Source organism: Macrotis lagotis, chromosome 4 (genome assembly GCF_037893015.1).
Source record: "Macrotis lagotis isolate mMagLag1 chromosome 4, bilby.v1.9.chrom.fasta, whole genome shotgun sequence".
In the NCBI taxonomy this organism is placed as follows: domain Eukaryota; kingdom Metazoa; phylum Chordata; class Mammalia; order Peramelemorphia; family Peramelidae; genus Macrotis; species Macrotis lagotis.
The window spans coordinates 276,558,018-276,575,129 of record NC_133661.1 but is presented as its reverse complement, the minus strand read 5'-3'; positions in this window follow the sequence as shown (position 1 = coordinate 276,575,129).

Below are 17,112 nucleotides of genomic sequence, written 5' to 3'. Positions count from 1 at the left end.
TTCCCCTAAAATAAGCCCTAATATGATTTTTTCAATATTCTCATAATATAAGCCCTACCCCCAAAAAACCCTAGTTAAGATTGTCAGTCAGATATATGAATTTAGTATGAAGGACATATTGAATGATAAAATAATATTAACATATTATTAAATATAAATAAATAATATTGACATTAATATTTAAAATATATCATAATATAAATTATAATAAAGTATTTGTAAATATCTAAGCAGACACCTTTGGATGAGAGGTAAATGTCTGCATAAACAGATGAACTTGAAACTTATTGCCAACTGACCAGAGTACACTTGATAATACCTGAATAGAAAGAAAGACACACTAAAGGCAAGAAAGATAAGATTGAATGGATTTCAGGCATTTATGTTCTTGAAATCAAAAAAGCTTGGTCCACACAGGTGGCTATAAGGAAATGGTATGATTTAATGTTGCCTCTTGTTTTGTGAGCTGGCCAAAGAGGTCTGCTAGTCTGGGATTCATCCAATACTCACTGTGCTAAGGCATGAAAAACTTCCTTGCAGAGAGAATACTAAAAGAAATAATGATTCTCACAGGAAGATTGCCCATTTCCAGACTCTTGATATTGCAATAAACAATTCATTCAAGGACCCTTTGTGAAGAAAAAAATCAATGACTACATTGAAACTAGAATGGAGAGAAATCAAAGAAGAAACTTTCTGAAGCCTAGCCTGCAAGAAGGTATGACATGGGTTAAGAATTCAGAGGATGGGGCAGCTAGGTAGCTCAGTGGATAGAGCACTGGCCCTGGAGTCAGGAGTACCTGAGTTCAAATCCGGCCTCAGACACTTAATAATTACCTAGCTGTGTGGTCTTGGGCAAGCCAGTTAACCCCATTGCCTTGCAAAAACTAAAAAATATGATTACAAGAATTCAGAGGATAAAATCATTGACAACTCTGTTACATGGACAAGAAGTACTCATTTAAGGAGAGTTTGATTGCTGGACATGAGAGAATGGGACCAATGGTTCTACAGGAAATGGTATCACAAGAAATTCAGGCCAGAATTCAGGGTTTGGAGAGTTATGACAATGTTCCAGAAGATGACATGACTCCAATTGAATAAATGTAGATTTTTGTACATGAATAAATTAAAAGATGTAGATTGTTGTACATGAAAAAAAATGACATCCCCTGAAAATAAGTTCTAATGCATTTTTTGGAGCAAAGTAATATAAGACCCAGTCTTAGTTTGGGGAAAATATAGTAGTCAATAAAGAGCAGGTCTTCTAGTTAGGAAGACTTTGGTTGAAGTTCTGTCTCTTACAGGACTGTATGACACTGGACAAATCAAGATTTTTAATTGAATCTCTTCTAAGTCTTCTAGGTAAGCAAATAGTAACAAATTTGTTTCGAGTGGGCTTATGCATATTCCTCAATTTCTTTCTCTTCTTCTATTGGTTTAGCTAGTGTTTCTAGATCTCTGGCAAATAATGGTAGTGACAATGATTTACTCCTGATATTAGTATGCATCATGTTTTTTCATTATAGGAAAAGGTACTTCATTGGTTCAGGGGAAGGTCTATATATCATTGCATTTTTATATAATAAAGTGTTGTTATTTTAATGTCTTTGCTATAAATATAGTCAGTCATATTTTAGTTTTGGATTTTATGTTTTAGTCTGAATTTGAAATAACTGCATTCCTGGTATGAATCTGACTTGATCACAGAAAATAATCTTTCAAATATATTGTTAGACACTTTGTTAATATTTTATTCAATACTAGAAGAACTTAATATACATTAACAGCAATACTATATGATGATCAGCTAGGATGGACTTTCTCTTTTCAGCAATACAAAAGGACTTAATGGTGGAAAATACCATCCACACCCAGAGAAAGAACTATGGAGTCTGAATGTAGACCAAAACATATTATTTTCAATTTTTGAAATTTGTTTTATGTTTCATGTTTTTATCCTATGATGATTTTTTCCTCTTTGTTCAGATTCTTCTTTTACAATATCATATGGAAATACTAGGGGAGGGGGAAGAGAAGAGAAGGAGGAAAAAAAGGGAACTCAAAACCTTATAAAAAATGAAGGCCAAACAACAAACTGTAAGCAGTAATAGCTATCTATCCCACTAGGGACTAATTTATCAATTTCAATTGGGCAAAACAGCTCCTTCCTTCCTTCCTTCTTTCCATTCATTTCCTTCCTCCTTCTCTCTCTTCTTTCTTCCCTCCTTTCCTCTTTTCCTCCCTCCCTCTCTCCCCTCTCTTTTTCCTTTCTCTATCTCCAAATAGGTAATCATACTTTTAGCTGCAGGTGGTCTGCATATGTCAGGATAATATTTGAGCAAAAAAGTTATCCCTAAACGACCAGAAAATGGTACTATTTCCTTAAGGAATCTCTTAATATTAAAAAAATTCATTAAAATCCCAAAACAGCCCTCCCTCCTACATATACACTTACATACATTGAGTGTAAGTCAATTAGTCTTTAAAACCAACTAAAAATGTATTGGGCAATGAATAGTATAATCCTTGACATATGTCCAACTCTTCATGTATGATTCCATTTTGGAGTTTTCTTGGCAAAGATGCTATTATCTTCTCCCGTTCATTTTACAGATCAACTGATTGCTTAGGATCTCATAGCTAATAAATGTTTGAGGTAAGATTTGAACTCATGAAAATGAGGGATGAAATGGGAGGATCTGAGTTCTTTCCCTTTATTACAACTGCTCTGTCCATGGAAACAGTTTGTAAGATAATTTGAACTATGTCAGCTGTCAGGGCAAGAATGAAGATTAGAAAATGCCCTCAGGGAAAAGAGGCTTAAAGATCTATTTATAGGGGTTCATTTGAGGTGAAAAACTCACCAACTCTCTGACGCAGGAGAATAAAAAAAGGCTTAGATTTTAAATCACAGGTTACCTGCAAAGTTCACAGGTTATTACAGAAAGTTCACAAGTTACTAACATAAAATTCATTAGGTGATCACAAATAGTTTACAGGTTAAGTTCTTTGGAGAAGCAGCAAGATTGTGAGCTCCTTAAAGGATAGACTGATTAGCAGAAGTTGAGCTAAATTGCCTAAGAGGAAAAAGGAAAGAAAGAAACATAGATCAACATAGATCCAACCATTTGGGCCATATTGGTAGTTTCAAACTGGGAAAGGAGTAGTCTGGTTAAAAGGATAAAAGGAAAAGAGAAGAAGCTTAGAAGAGAGAAAGAGAAGAGAAGAGAAGCTTACATCAACATAGACTCAACCATATGGAGCTGGGGTCATATTGTTCCAACTACATGGTCAGAGCTTGTGGATCTAGTTTAGAGAGTTTGAGGGGAATTTGCTGAGTGTCCAGAAGAGAAAAAAAAAACCAAGAAGGAAAAAAGAGAGATCTGGGTGAAAGTCCATTCAAACACCTTTCCTGGGGGGAGGTGCAGAAACAAGGGTAGTTCTTGAGGAGTAGTACCTGGCTCCAGGTGTTCTACAATGCATATGTCACAGGGCAAACCCAAGGAATAACTGAGACAGTACTCATTGCACATGAGTGATGTTTTAAATACTATGTACTAAACACTACTTGTTAAACCTCCTGCCCCAGAGACTGTGATCAAAGTCCAACATGGCTTAATAAATGGAAATCAAAAATAGTCAACACAGAATGAAGAATGCCCTCTACAATACAGAAAAGCCTCAAAAGATTACAGCATTTTCTCTGTAACCTGCTTGAAGAAGATCACTATTGATTCTCATCAGTATTCTTTTTTTTAGAATTTGTACTGCTTTTTTAAAGAACAATTTTTCCTAAAATTTAAAAAAATCACCTAAATAAACTACAAGATTTCTTTCTTGAATATGATATATAAGCTCATGATTGTTGTTGTTTGTCCTTTGTATTAGAATGACATTATAATGTTGAAGTCAAGGTAAAAGGTGTTCAACTACATATCTGATCAGTTCAATAAGATCTCAGAAGGCTCTACCACAGGTTAGACATAAATAGTCTATTTGAACATTTGGGATGGAGATGTCTTTAGACTTGGTCATTTTTCTCATTTATCTTTTGTGCCACACTGATTCTGCTTTGCTTGTAGAACAGTGCCTTCTTTGATGTGGACATGCTATCTTGGACAGGCCTGTGTCAACATCTTCAATGTCTCACGATTCATATTAAAATTCTTCAGAGGGACCTTGTATAAGTGCTGTTGTACCACTTCTGATCTCTGTGTAAGTGCTTGCCTTGTGTGAGTTTGTTCACCTACTATTAGCAATGTACTTATACCTCCTATGTGCTACGACTAATTAATTGATAGCCATTAATGCAAATACAAATTGAAAATCCAAGAAAGATTTTGTGCATTTCAGTGACCAAGTTGTTATATGATTAGATCACCAGTGCAATAACTCCCACACTCAGTTTACACATTTGGGAGATTATTTTCTGAAACTGAAATCCATAAAGGGAAGTATAATCCCCTGCCATATTTCATTCCCAGTTTTCCAGTTGTAGCATCCTTTCTACCCCACCCCCCCTTATGACTCATTCTTCCCAAGTTCCACTTGCATTGCTGGGCAATTTCTCTAGAATATGTCTTATGACTTCTTTCTTCAGGGTTCTAGGGTAACTCTGAAAAGTTAAGGTATTCTTCTGCTACTGCTCATGAGCCCTATTCAGGTGTATCCCCTCAGTATCAGTGAGGCAATTAATACAGATTAGTTTTTGGGTCTCTAATGCATTATTGATAGAGTTGAGAACTGATCCAACCATTTTGGTGGCAATGTGGACCTATGCCCAAAGGATTATAAAACTGTGCATGCTCATTGCATATCCATCAATACCAGTACTAGGTCTGTATGCCAAAGAGATCATAAAAACAGGAAAAGGACTCAAATATATAAAAATTTTTATTGCAGTTCTTTTTGTGGTATCAAAGAATTGGAAATTGAGGGAATGCTCATTAATTGGAGAATGACTATACAAGAATATGGAATATGAATATGTAATGGAATACTATTGTTCTGTAAGAAATAATGAGCAGGCAGATTTCAGAAATATCTGGAAAGATGTACTGATGCTGAGTGAAGTGAGCAGAAACAGGAGAACATTGTACATAATAATAGCAACATTGTGTAATGATTATCTGTGATAAACTTAGCAATACAGAGATCAGAGACAATTCGGAAAGACTTGTAAATGGAAAATGCCATCTACATAAAGAGAAAGAACTATAGAGTCTGAATGCAGATCAAAGCATTATATTTTTTACTTTAAAAAAAATATATATATATTGTTTTTCCTTCCCTGTGATTTTCCTCCTTGTTCTCATTCTTCTTTCACAACATGACTAATATGGAAATATGTCTAACATGATTATGTATGTATCACTACATCAGATTGCTTGCTATTTGGAAAGGGGGGTAGAGAAAGGAGCCAAGGAAAATATTTTATAAAAATGAATTTTGAAAACAATTTCTATATGTAACTGAAAAAATACCATCAAGATAAAAAACATAAATTTGGTTTTTTAAAAATTATTTGCTGAGAAAGTCTAGCAATGACAGAAATCAGAAATGACAAAAAAACCTCCCCAAATTGGGAGATATACATGACTTTGTTTCTGCTCTTTTTTAGGTGAAAAATTTAAATATCGATGAGTGACATGTATTTTCCTATTTCATAGTCTTTTGCAAAACAAAAATATTTTATATACTCATAAAGTTTTTGAGACAAGAAAGCAGTATCAAAAGTTACTATATGCCTAGGGTCAACTCAAACTTAAATTAGATAATAAAGTACCCATGTAGGGACAAAGGGAAACCTTCTCTAACTGGATATCCTTCGGTTTAGAGTACATTCTGGGGTGAATGGGAAAGGTAATAAAATAGGAAATAAGAACAGTATAATATTGTAGCAATGTTTTAGTTTAGATTAGTCAGCTTAAATTTATAGCATCAGCATAATTTTATAATTTCCCCAAGTTCTTTACATTAACATATGACAAAGAAGGAAGGAGGCATATGGGGGAATAATTGACTTCAAGGTTTGGCAAAGTGTTACAGTCAATAGAATAAGGGATTTAAGAGTAAACAGTAGTGTATAGTGTCCAAGGGGGTCAAGATTGGGAAGGGAGAGGTGTGTAGCCATAGGAGGGATGATAGTACTAAGGGATAGAGGAAGTGGAAGTCATGGTGAAAACAAAAAGTAAATTTAGGAGGAGTGAGGCATAGGGAGATATAGAAAGGTAAAATATTATGACAAGGTGAAGGAATTTCAGAGCTTTTAAGAACACTTATGGGTGATCATAAAATCAAGGGTATTTATATATGTCTGTATCAGGTGGTGAGTAGGAGTAGTTTTTGTAAATTGAATGTATTGAGGAACTTAGAAGTAGGGTATTCAAGGGATCATAAACATGTACACTGAAGACCCCCAGAGTGGAGAATAAAATTGGGGTGGAGAGTAAGATTGTGAACACAGCAATGAAATCATTATGAAAGTGAGACTACCCTTGGGTTCTGTAAATAACAGCTGCCAGAATCTAGATTTATTTATATATTTGTAATATAAGTACCTTGAAGGAGAAGAAATTGCTGAGTGATGGCAGAAAAAGGAGAGTGTAAAAATAACAATGAGGAGAGATAGGAGTATTCCAACAGTGAGTGGGATGGGATAGGGAGGCAGTGGAGTGGTAGTGGAGATGGTGGCTAAGGAAGCAGGGTCATTAGTGAAAAATCAAAGCTAAACAAAAGGGAAACAGCAGGGGAAAATACAATTAGATATCTATAATAAAGGGTTATAGATTTATTTATAAGGAATTAACATAAATATCTAGGACCAAGGGCTATTATCCAATAAGTAATTGGTGAAAGGATATGAACAATCAGTTTTTAAATGAATTGTAAACTATTAACAACTATATGAAGGATTGCACTAAATAAGTCACTAATAATTAGACAAATGCAAATCTACACAATTCTAATGTTTTGCTTCACAGCAAATTGGAAAAATGATAAATAAAGGGAATAAGCAATTGAGAGAAATGAGAGAAAACTACTCTTTTGATGAAGCTATGAATTTGTCTACTATTCTGGAAAACAGAGTATGTTTAAAAAGAGATTGAAATGTTCATATTCTTTGACCCAGAAACAGAATTTATTGCTGTTGCTACTACTGCTACTATTGTTACAATTGCTGCTACTGCTACTACTGCTGCTGTTGCTGCTGCTACTGCTGCTACTTCTTTTATAACATGTTTATAGGTGCTATTATCAAGAGAAAGTGTAATGATATATTGTCTCAAAAACTCAAAACCCACACAAATTTTTCTTTAGATGAACAAGTAAATTAAGTGTCATTGGTTGATTAAGAGAGAATATTGAATACCTCTCTACTGGAATGAAATAACTTTTAGATTAATAACTTTCCTGGAAATCTCCTCACTATGATCCTCTTGACTTGACTTTTTTCATTTTTTTATGATTTTTTTCTGGATATAGGCTTAGTTTTAGTATTGCTGGGTCAAAGGTTATGATCAATTTTATTGCTCTTTGGGCTTAGTTCATAATGGTTGGATTAGTTCATAACTCTACCAACAATGCATTAATCTTCCCCCAACCTCTCAAACATTGATCAATGTCCATTTTTAGCATCTTAGCCAATCTAATATCTGTAAGGTGGTACCTCATGGTTGTTTTAATTTACAATTCTCTAATCAATAATGATATGATTATATATGGTTTTTATTTCTTCATTTGAAAACTGCCTGTTAATATCTTTTGACCATTTATCAATTAATGAATATTACAAAGAAGGCAAAAAGCTGGGAAACAATTTTTGCAACCAGTGCTTCTATAAAGGCCTCATTTCTAAAATATATAAAGAACTAAGTAAAATTTATTAGAATATAGGGGTGGCTAGGCGGCGCAGTGGATAGAGCATCGGCCCTGAAGTCAGGAGTACCTGAGGTCAAATCCGGCCTCAGACACTTAATAATTACCTAGCTGTGTGGCCTTGGGCAAGCCACTTATAACCCCATTTGCCTTAAAAAAAACTAAAAAAAATTATTAAAATATAAATCATTCATCATTTGATAAATGGTCAAAGGATATGAATAGACAATTTTTTCTGAAGCAGAAATTAAATCTATCTAAAGTCATAAAAATATTCTAAATCACTATTGATTAGAGAAATGCAAATTAAAACAATTCTGAAGTACTACCTTACACTATCAGATTAGTTAATATAACAGAAAAGGAGATGTGTTGGAGAGAAAGTGGGAAAATTGTGACACTAATGTACCATTGATAGAGTTGTAAACTGATCCAACCATTCTGGAGAGCAATTTGAAACTATGTCCAAAGGACTATAAAATGTATCACAAAGAGATCATAAAAAAGGGGGAAATAGTCACATGTGAAAAAAATATTTATAGCAACTTTGTAGTAGCAAAGAATTGGAAATTGAAGGGATGCTCAACAATTAGGGAATGACTGAACAAATTGTGGTATATGAATGTAATAGAATATTTTTCTATAAGAAATGATGAGATTTCCGGCCAAGATGGTGGAGGGAAGACAGGCACAGTTCTAAAGTCTCCTGATCTCTTCCCCATCTATCACATGAAACAAACCTCTTAAAAGAAATTCGATCCAGAAAACCCAGGAAAAAAAAGCCAGAAGAACAGCTACCTCAGGATTTGTCTCCCACAGCAGCCTTGGACGAATCGGGGCTGTGAGTCTGGGCTCCAAGGGAGGATCTGCCCCGGATCAGCCAGATTAACAGCTGAATTGGAACCGTGAGTCTGAGGGCCGGAGAGTGGACCTGCTGGATCAGCAGAGGGGCTGGATGAAAGGGGCTTGGGTCTGCAGGGAGGCAGAGGTGCTGGTGTTCGTGCTGTCCCCCTGAAGCTCTGGGACCAGGCTAGGGGAAGTATTCTGGTGCAGGAGAATAGCAGACACCATCCCTGGGCTTCTTGGGTCTGAGAAACTCTGAGGGCACGCCTCCATTGCACAGAGGCTTCTCCTCAAACAAAGGCAAATACCTTCTGCCTCAGGTCCAGGTGTGTGAGCAAAAGAACCATCCCAGCTGAGGAATGACCTCAGGCCAGGGTAAAGCTCACCATTGATTGAAGGCAAAAGAATTCAATAGTTCCAACTCCGGCCTTTGGGCAAAGGGAAAAGGCCTCCCAACCAAGGTCACAGACACTCCAGAGAGGACAAGCAGCACCTCCTACTGGCCATCCAGAGAAACTGCACTCAGTAAAGCCTTCAGCGAACTCAAGCCCAGGTGAACTAGCCCCCCCCGCCCCAACTCAAGGTCTTAGCATAATGAAGAAGGGTCAGCAGAAAGGTGGATCCATAGAAAAATTCCTGGAAGGGAAAGACCCCAACTCAGAAAGAACTGGAAACTCTGAGGAGAATACAATCTGGTCTCCAGCACAGAAAGACTTCCTTGAAGAAATAAGGAAGAAGCTTAAAAATTTGGGGGAGACAATTAATACCTTAGAAAGTACAACTGGACAAACACAAAAGGAGAATAAATCTCTCAGATCATCAATTGGACAATTACAAAATGAGAATAAATCTGTCAGATCCTCAAGCGAGCAAATGCAAAAAGAAATTAATTCTCTCAAAACCTCAATTGGTCAAATGGAAAGTTCTTTCAAAAGTAGAATTGACCAATTGCAAAAGGAGTTGCAAAAGGTTAATGAAGAAAACTCCCCCCCCAAAAAAATAATGGAGTCTACAGAAACTAATGACTCCATGAGACAGCAAGAGTCAGTTAAACAAAATCAAAAAATAGAAAAAATAGAAGCAAATGTAAAATACCTCATAAACAAAACCACTGACCTTGAGAATAGAATGAGGAGGGGCAACCTGAAAATTATAGGACTTCCTGAAAATATTGAAGAGAAAAATGCCTGGACTTAATATTACAGGATCTAGTGATGGAAAAGTGCCCTGATATCATGGAATCAGAGGGCAAAGTAGAAAAAGATCCTAAAATGAAAACACCAAGGAATGTTGTGGCCAAAAGAGAAAATCCTGCAAGCATCCAGAAAGAAACAATTTCAATATTAAGGAGCCACAGTAAGGATCACGCAGGACCTGGCTGCATCAACTTTAAGGGATCGAAGGGCCTGGAACGAGATATTTCAAAGAGCACAGGAACTTGGAATGCAGCCAAGAATCTACTTTCCTGTAAAGCTGAGCCTTCTCTTCCAGGGAAAAAGAAGGACATTTAACGAAATGGAAGAATTCCAAAAATTAAAGACCAGAGCTAAACAGAAAATTTGGACATCAAACAGGAAGTTCAAGAGACACATGAAAAGGTAAAAAAAAAGGGGGTGGTGGTAAAAGAAAAAAATGCAATCCAGTAAGTTGAGATTGGCTAAACCCCGCTGGGGTTAAAAGAAATAGATTCTCATAAACCATGAGAAATGTAACTCTAATAGAGAGAATACACCTAGCCAGAAATGATGGACACTCATGACCTATCCATGAGACTACTATCCAATGGGACGTAACTGGCTTTAACCCCACTTGGGAGAAAGACTCTAATAACTCTCAGGAATTTTAACTCTATTCAACAGAATATACAGAACTAGAAGGGACAAACACCCAGACTTTTCTATGACTTAGAAGGATCTAAAAAAAAATACCACCCTAAAAGGGGGGACAGGAAAGAGACAGGAGGAGGGAGGGGATTGAATGGGGTAAATCTCATTACACTAAGGTACAAAAAACCCTATGGTAATAGTGGGGAAGAAGGGAGTAGAGGAGAAACACCTGAATCTTCTTCTCATCAGATTTGGCTTAAAGTCAACCTACACATACTCAGTTGACTTATAAAACATCTAACCTTTCAAGTATTAAAAGGGGAAAAGGGGAGGGGGGATGGAGAAAGGGAAGGGGAGTGGGGGAAATAAGGGGAAATAACAAAAGGAAAGGGAAGGGAAAAGGGAAAAAGGGAAAGGGGAAAGAAAGGGGAGGGTGTGATATAGGAGGGCAAAAACACCAAAGGGGGTGGTTTTCAGAAACAAAAGACTGGGGAATATGGATAAAAGGGGGGGGGGAAGGGGGAAAATACAAACAGAGGGAAGATAGCACAGAGGGCAATAAAGAATTAGTAATCATAACCTTGAATGTGAATGGGATGAACTCTCCCTTAAAATGTAAGCAAATAGCAGAGTGGATTAAAAACCAGAATCCTACAATATGCTGCTTACAAGAAACTCATCTGAAGCAGAGAGATACAAATAGAGTAAATGTAAAAGGTTGGAGCAAAATATATTTTGCTTCAGCTGAAGTAAAAAAAAGCAGGAGTAGCAATCCTTATCTCAGACAAAGCAGCAGCAAAAATAGATAGCTTCAAAAGAGATAAGGAAGGAAACTTTATCCTCCTAAAAGGTACCATAGACAATAAAGTCATTTCAATATTGAATATATATGCACCCAGTGGGACAGCACCCAAATTCTTAGAGGAGAAGCTGAAAGAATTACAGGAAGACATAGACAGCAAAACTCTACTAGTGGGAGACCTCAACCTCAGAGCTATCAGATCTAGATAAATCGAATCATAAAACAAACAAGAAAGAAATTAGGGAGGCAAGTAGATTGTTAGAAAAATTAGATATGGTAGACTTATGGAGGAAACTGAATGGGGATAGGAAGGAATATACCTTTTTCTCTGCAGTACATGGAACTTATACAAAAATTGACCATGTACTAGTACATAAAAACCTAATGATCAACTGCAGAAAGGCAGAAATAGTGAATACATCTTTCTCAGATCACAATGCAATAAAAGTTATATGCAATACAGGGCTAAGGAGATATAGACCCAGAACAAATTGGAAACTGAATAACCTCATTTTAAAAAATGAGTGGACCAAAAAACAAATTATAGATAGAATTAACCATTTTATCCTAGACAATGATAATAATGAAACAACATACCAAACCTATGGGATTCATTCAAAGCAACTCTCAGGGGATATATTATAGCTCTAAATGCTTATATGAATAAATTGGAGAAAGAGGAAATCAATGAACTAAACATGCAACTAAAAAAATTAGAGAAAGAACAAATCAAAAATCCCCAATTAAGTACCAAATTAGAAATTCTAAAAATTAAAGGAGAAATTAATAAAATTGAAAGCAAAAAACTATTGAATTAATAAATAAAACCAAAAGTTGGTATTATGAAAAAACCAATAAAATTGATAAACCTCTGGTCAATTTGATCAAAAAAAAGAACGAAGAAAACCAAATTGCTAGTATCATAAATGAAAAAGGTGAACTCACCACCAATGAGGAGGAAATTAAAGTAATAATTCAAAACTATTTTGCCCAACTCTATGCCAATAAATTTGATAATCTAAGTGAAATGGATGAATATTTACAAAAATATAAGTTGCCCAGTTTAAATGAAAAAGAGATTAAATACCTAAACCATCCTATCTCAGAAAAAAGAAATTCAGCAAAGCCATTACTGAACTCCCTAAAAAAAAATCTCCAGGGCCTGATGGATTCACAAGTGAATTCTACCAAACATTTAAGGAACAATTGGTTCCAATCCTATATAAACTCTTTGGAAAAATAGGGAAAGATGGAACTCTGCCTAACTCTTTCTACAAAACCAATATGGTACTGTTACCTAAACCAGGAAGAGTTAAAACAGAGAAAGAAAGTTATAGACCTATCTCCCTGATGAATATAGATGCAAAAATCCTTAATAAAATCTTAACAAAATGATTACAACAAGTCATCACTAGGATAATACATTATGATCAAGTAGGATTTATTCCAGGAATGCAGGGTTGGTTCATTATTAGGAAAACTGTTAGTATTCTCAATTATATCAACAACAAACCTATCAGGAATCATATGATCATATCAATAGATGCTGAAAAAGCTTTTGACAAAATACAGCATCCATTCCTATTAAAAACACTAGAGAGTGTACGAATAAATGGACTGTTCCTTAAAATAATTAGCAGTATCTATCTGAAACCATCAACAAGCATTATATTCAATGGGGAGTGGCTAGAGCCATTCCCAATAAGATCAGGGCTGAAAAAAGGATGCCCTTTATTACCACTACTATTTAATATTGTATTAGAAATGTTAGCATCAGCAATTAGAGAAGAAAAAAAAATTAAAGGGATTAGAATTCGGAAGGAGGAGACAAAACTCTCACTCCTTGCAGATGACATGATGGTCTACCTAGAGAATCCCAAGAAATCATCTAAAATACTACTGGAAACAATTAGCAATTTTAGCAAAGTTGCAGGTTATAAAATAAACCCTCATAAATCCTCAACTTTTCTATATATGTCTAGCAAGAAATAGCAGGAAGAGCTAGAAAGACAAATCCCATTCAAAGTAACCTCAGACAATATAAAATATTTGGGAGTCTATTTGTGAAGACAGACTCACAATCTTTTTGAAAACAATTATAAAACACTACTCACACAAATTAAATTAGATTTAAATAACTGGGCAAATATCAACTGCTCATGGATAGGTAGAGCTAATATAATAAAAATGACAATTCTACCAAAACTAAACTATCTGTTTAGTGCCCTACCAATCAAAGTTCCAAAAAATTACTTTAACGAGTTAGAAAAAATTGTAAGTAAATTCATATGGAGAAATAAAAAGTCAAGAATTGCCAGGAGCTTAATGAAAAAAAATGCAAAAGAAGGTGGCTTAGCCCTACCAGATCTAAAATTATATTATAAAGCATCAGTCATCAAAACTTTGGTATTGACTAAGAAATAGAGTGGTGGACCAGTGGAATAGACTAGGTGTAAAAGCAGGAGATGATTATAGTAAGCTGCTGCTTGATAAACCAAAAGTCTGGCCATTGGGATAAAAACTCCCTCTTTGATAAGAATTGCTAGGAAAATTGGAAGTTAGTATGGAAGAAACTTAGATTAGATCAACACCTCACACCCTTTACCAAGATAAGATCCAAATGGTTACAGGGCATAGACATAAAAAAACAATACTATAAGCTAATTAGAAGATCAAGGACTAGTGTACCTGTCAGATCTATGGAAAGGGGAACAGTTTATGACTATGGAAGAGTTGGAGAACATCACTTAAAACCACTTAGATGATTTCGATTACATTAAATTAAAAAGCTTTTGCAGAGATAAAACCAATGTAATAAAGATCAAAAGAAAAGTAGTAAATTGGGAAACAATCTTTACAACTAATGATTCTGACAAAGGACTCATTTCTAAAATATACAGAGAACTGAGTCATATTTTTAAAACAAAAAGCCACTCCCCAATTGACAAATGGTCAAAGGATATGCAAAGGCCATTTACAGATGAGGAGATCAAAGTAATCTATAGCCCTATGAAAAAATGCTCTAAATCATTAATTATTAGAGAAATGCAAATTAAGCTTCCCTGAGGTATCACCTCACACCTCTCAGATTGGCCAGTATGACCAGGAAGGATAATGATCATTGTTGGAAGGGATGTGGGGAATGTGGGACACTATTACACTGTTGGTGGAGCTGTGAACTCATCCAACCCTTCTGGAGAGGTATTTGGAACTATGCCCAAAGGGCAACGATAATGTCCATACCCTTTGACCCAGCAATACCACTACTGGGTCTATACCCTGAAGAGATGAGGAAAAAGGGTAAAACATTACTTGTACAAAAATATTTATAGCAGCCCTGTTTGTGGTGGCAAAGAATTGGAAATCCAGTAAATATCCTTCAGTTGGGGAATGGCTTAGCAAACTGTGGTATATGTATGTCATGGAACACTATTGTTCTATTAGAAACCAGGAGGGATGGGATTTCAGGGAAGCCTGGAGGGATTTGCATGAACTGATGCTGAGTGAGATGAGCAGAACCAGAAAAACACGTACACCCTAACAGCAACATGGGAGTGATGTTCAACCTTGAAGGACTTGCTCATTCTATCAGGGCAACAATCGGGAACAATTTTGGGCTGTCTGCAAAGGAGAGTACCATTTGTATCCAGATAAGGAGCTGTGGAGTTTGAGCAAAGTGCAAGGACTATTCCCTTTAATTTAGAAAAAAAAACCAGATAGGTTATTGTCTGATCTTGTTACCTCCTAGACTTCTCTTCTCTTTATGGATATGATTTCTCTCTCATGACACCCAATTTGGATCAAGGTACAACATGGAAACAAAGTAAAGACTGACAGAGTGCTTTCTGGGGGGGGGGGGAGGGGGGAGGGAAGCACGGTTGGGGGAAATGTAAAACTCAAATAATATCTTTAATGAAAATAAATTGAAATTAAAATTGAAATTAAATTTCTAGACACTTCTCTAAGGAAAAATTTTAATTCCTTCTAGAAGAGAAACCAGGAAACTGGGGCCAGAGGTCATTACTCTGCCCTCCTCAGAGAGAATGGGCCCTGGGCTAGAATTAAGTCTATCTGCCTCCTTAAAATTGTTCATATTAAAGATATGATCAAGTTCAATCTAAAAAAAAAGGAAATGATGCGAAAAACCTTGAAAGACTTACATGAACTAATGCTGAGTGAAGTGAGCAGAGAACATTGCACACAGTAATAGCAACAGTGTGTGATGATCAGCTATGACAGACTTGGTTCTTCTCAGCAATAGAGAGATACAAGAAAATTCTAAGATGTGTAAATGAAAATGTCATCTACATTTGAGAGAGCTATGGAATCTGAATGATGATCAAAGTGTACTATTTTCACTTTAAAAAATTTTTGTTTTATTTTCTTTCTTAAAGCTTTCCCCTTTTGTTCTGATTCTTCTTTCATAAAATGAATAATGATTTTCTTAGGTTCTCTAAGTTTACCATCATAACATCTTCATAGAGTAAAAACTTTGCTTCCTCATTGCCAATTCTGTTTCCTTCAATTACTTTTTCTTTTCTTATTGCTACAGCTAGCATTTTTAATACTATATTGAATAGTAATGGTGATAATGGGCATTCTTGTTTCATCTCTGATTTTATTGGAAATGCTCTGAGTTTATTCCTATTACATATAATATTTGTTGATGTTTTAGATAGATGCTATTTATTATTTTAAGGAAAACTACATTTATTCCTAAATGTTATAGTGTGTTTTTTTAATAAAAATGAATGTTGTATTTTATCAAAGACTTTTTTCATCATCTATTGAGATAATCATATAATTTCTGTTAATTTTCCTATTGATATGTTCAATTATCTTGTGTGTTTTTCTAATATTGAACCATCCCTGCCTACCTGGTATAAATCCTATTATGGTGTATTATCCTAGTAATAACTGCTGTAGTCTCATTGCTAAAGTTTTATTTAAGAGGTTTCACAATATTCATTAGAGATCTTGGTCTATAATTTTCTTTGTCTGTTTTGGTTACTATTAAGGTTTTTAAAAGTATTGAAGTGGAGGAAAATCTAAGAGAAGGGAAGCAAATGGCAGCAACAATGAAAAAACAGAATAAATTCTTTAAGGAAAAATAACTAAAGACAGAAAATGCTGGACAAATCTAGGTTTATAAATTTTCTAGAAGATCTAGAAAAAATAAAAATATCCTGAATACCATAATATAGGAAAAACACAAGAAAATTGTCCAGAACTTCTGTGTTCAGAAATCAAAATGTGGAAAACAAAGAAATGAACAAAAAGTCCTGCATCAAACTCAAATCAGAAAGAAGTGGTTAAGTTTAGTAATTTCAGTGATGAACAATGAATTCTGCAAACAGTTAGGAGACTTTCAAATATAAATGAAAGGAAATTCAAATAATGAAAGATTACTCTGCATCTGTGAGAAACTGTAGAGGGGAATGGATTTATACATTCTGAAAAGAAAAGGAACTAAAGCTGAAATAGAAAATGACATGTCCTGCAAGCCTGAGTCAATAAAAAAAATAGATGTATGTTCAACAAAAGGGAGACATTTAAGGCATTCCTGCAACAACAGCAACAACAAAACTAAAGCAGATGTGAACAGAATATTTGACTTGCAAATACTCCAAAAAACTGAAACACAAGAAAGATAAGTACTATTGCTAAGGAAAGAAGAATAAGAAATAAGATAAATTATCCAACTTTTTAGAGGCTATTAAAAAGAGGAAAGGAGGAGGAGGAGGAGGAAGAAGAGAGAGA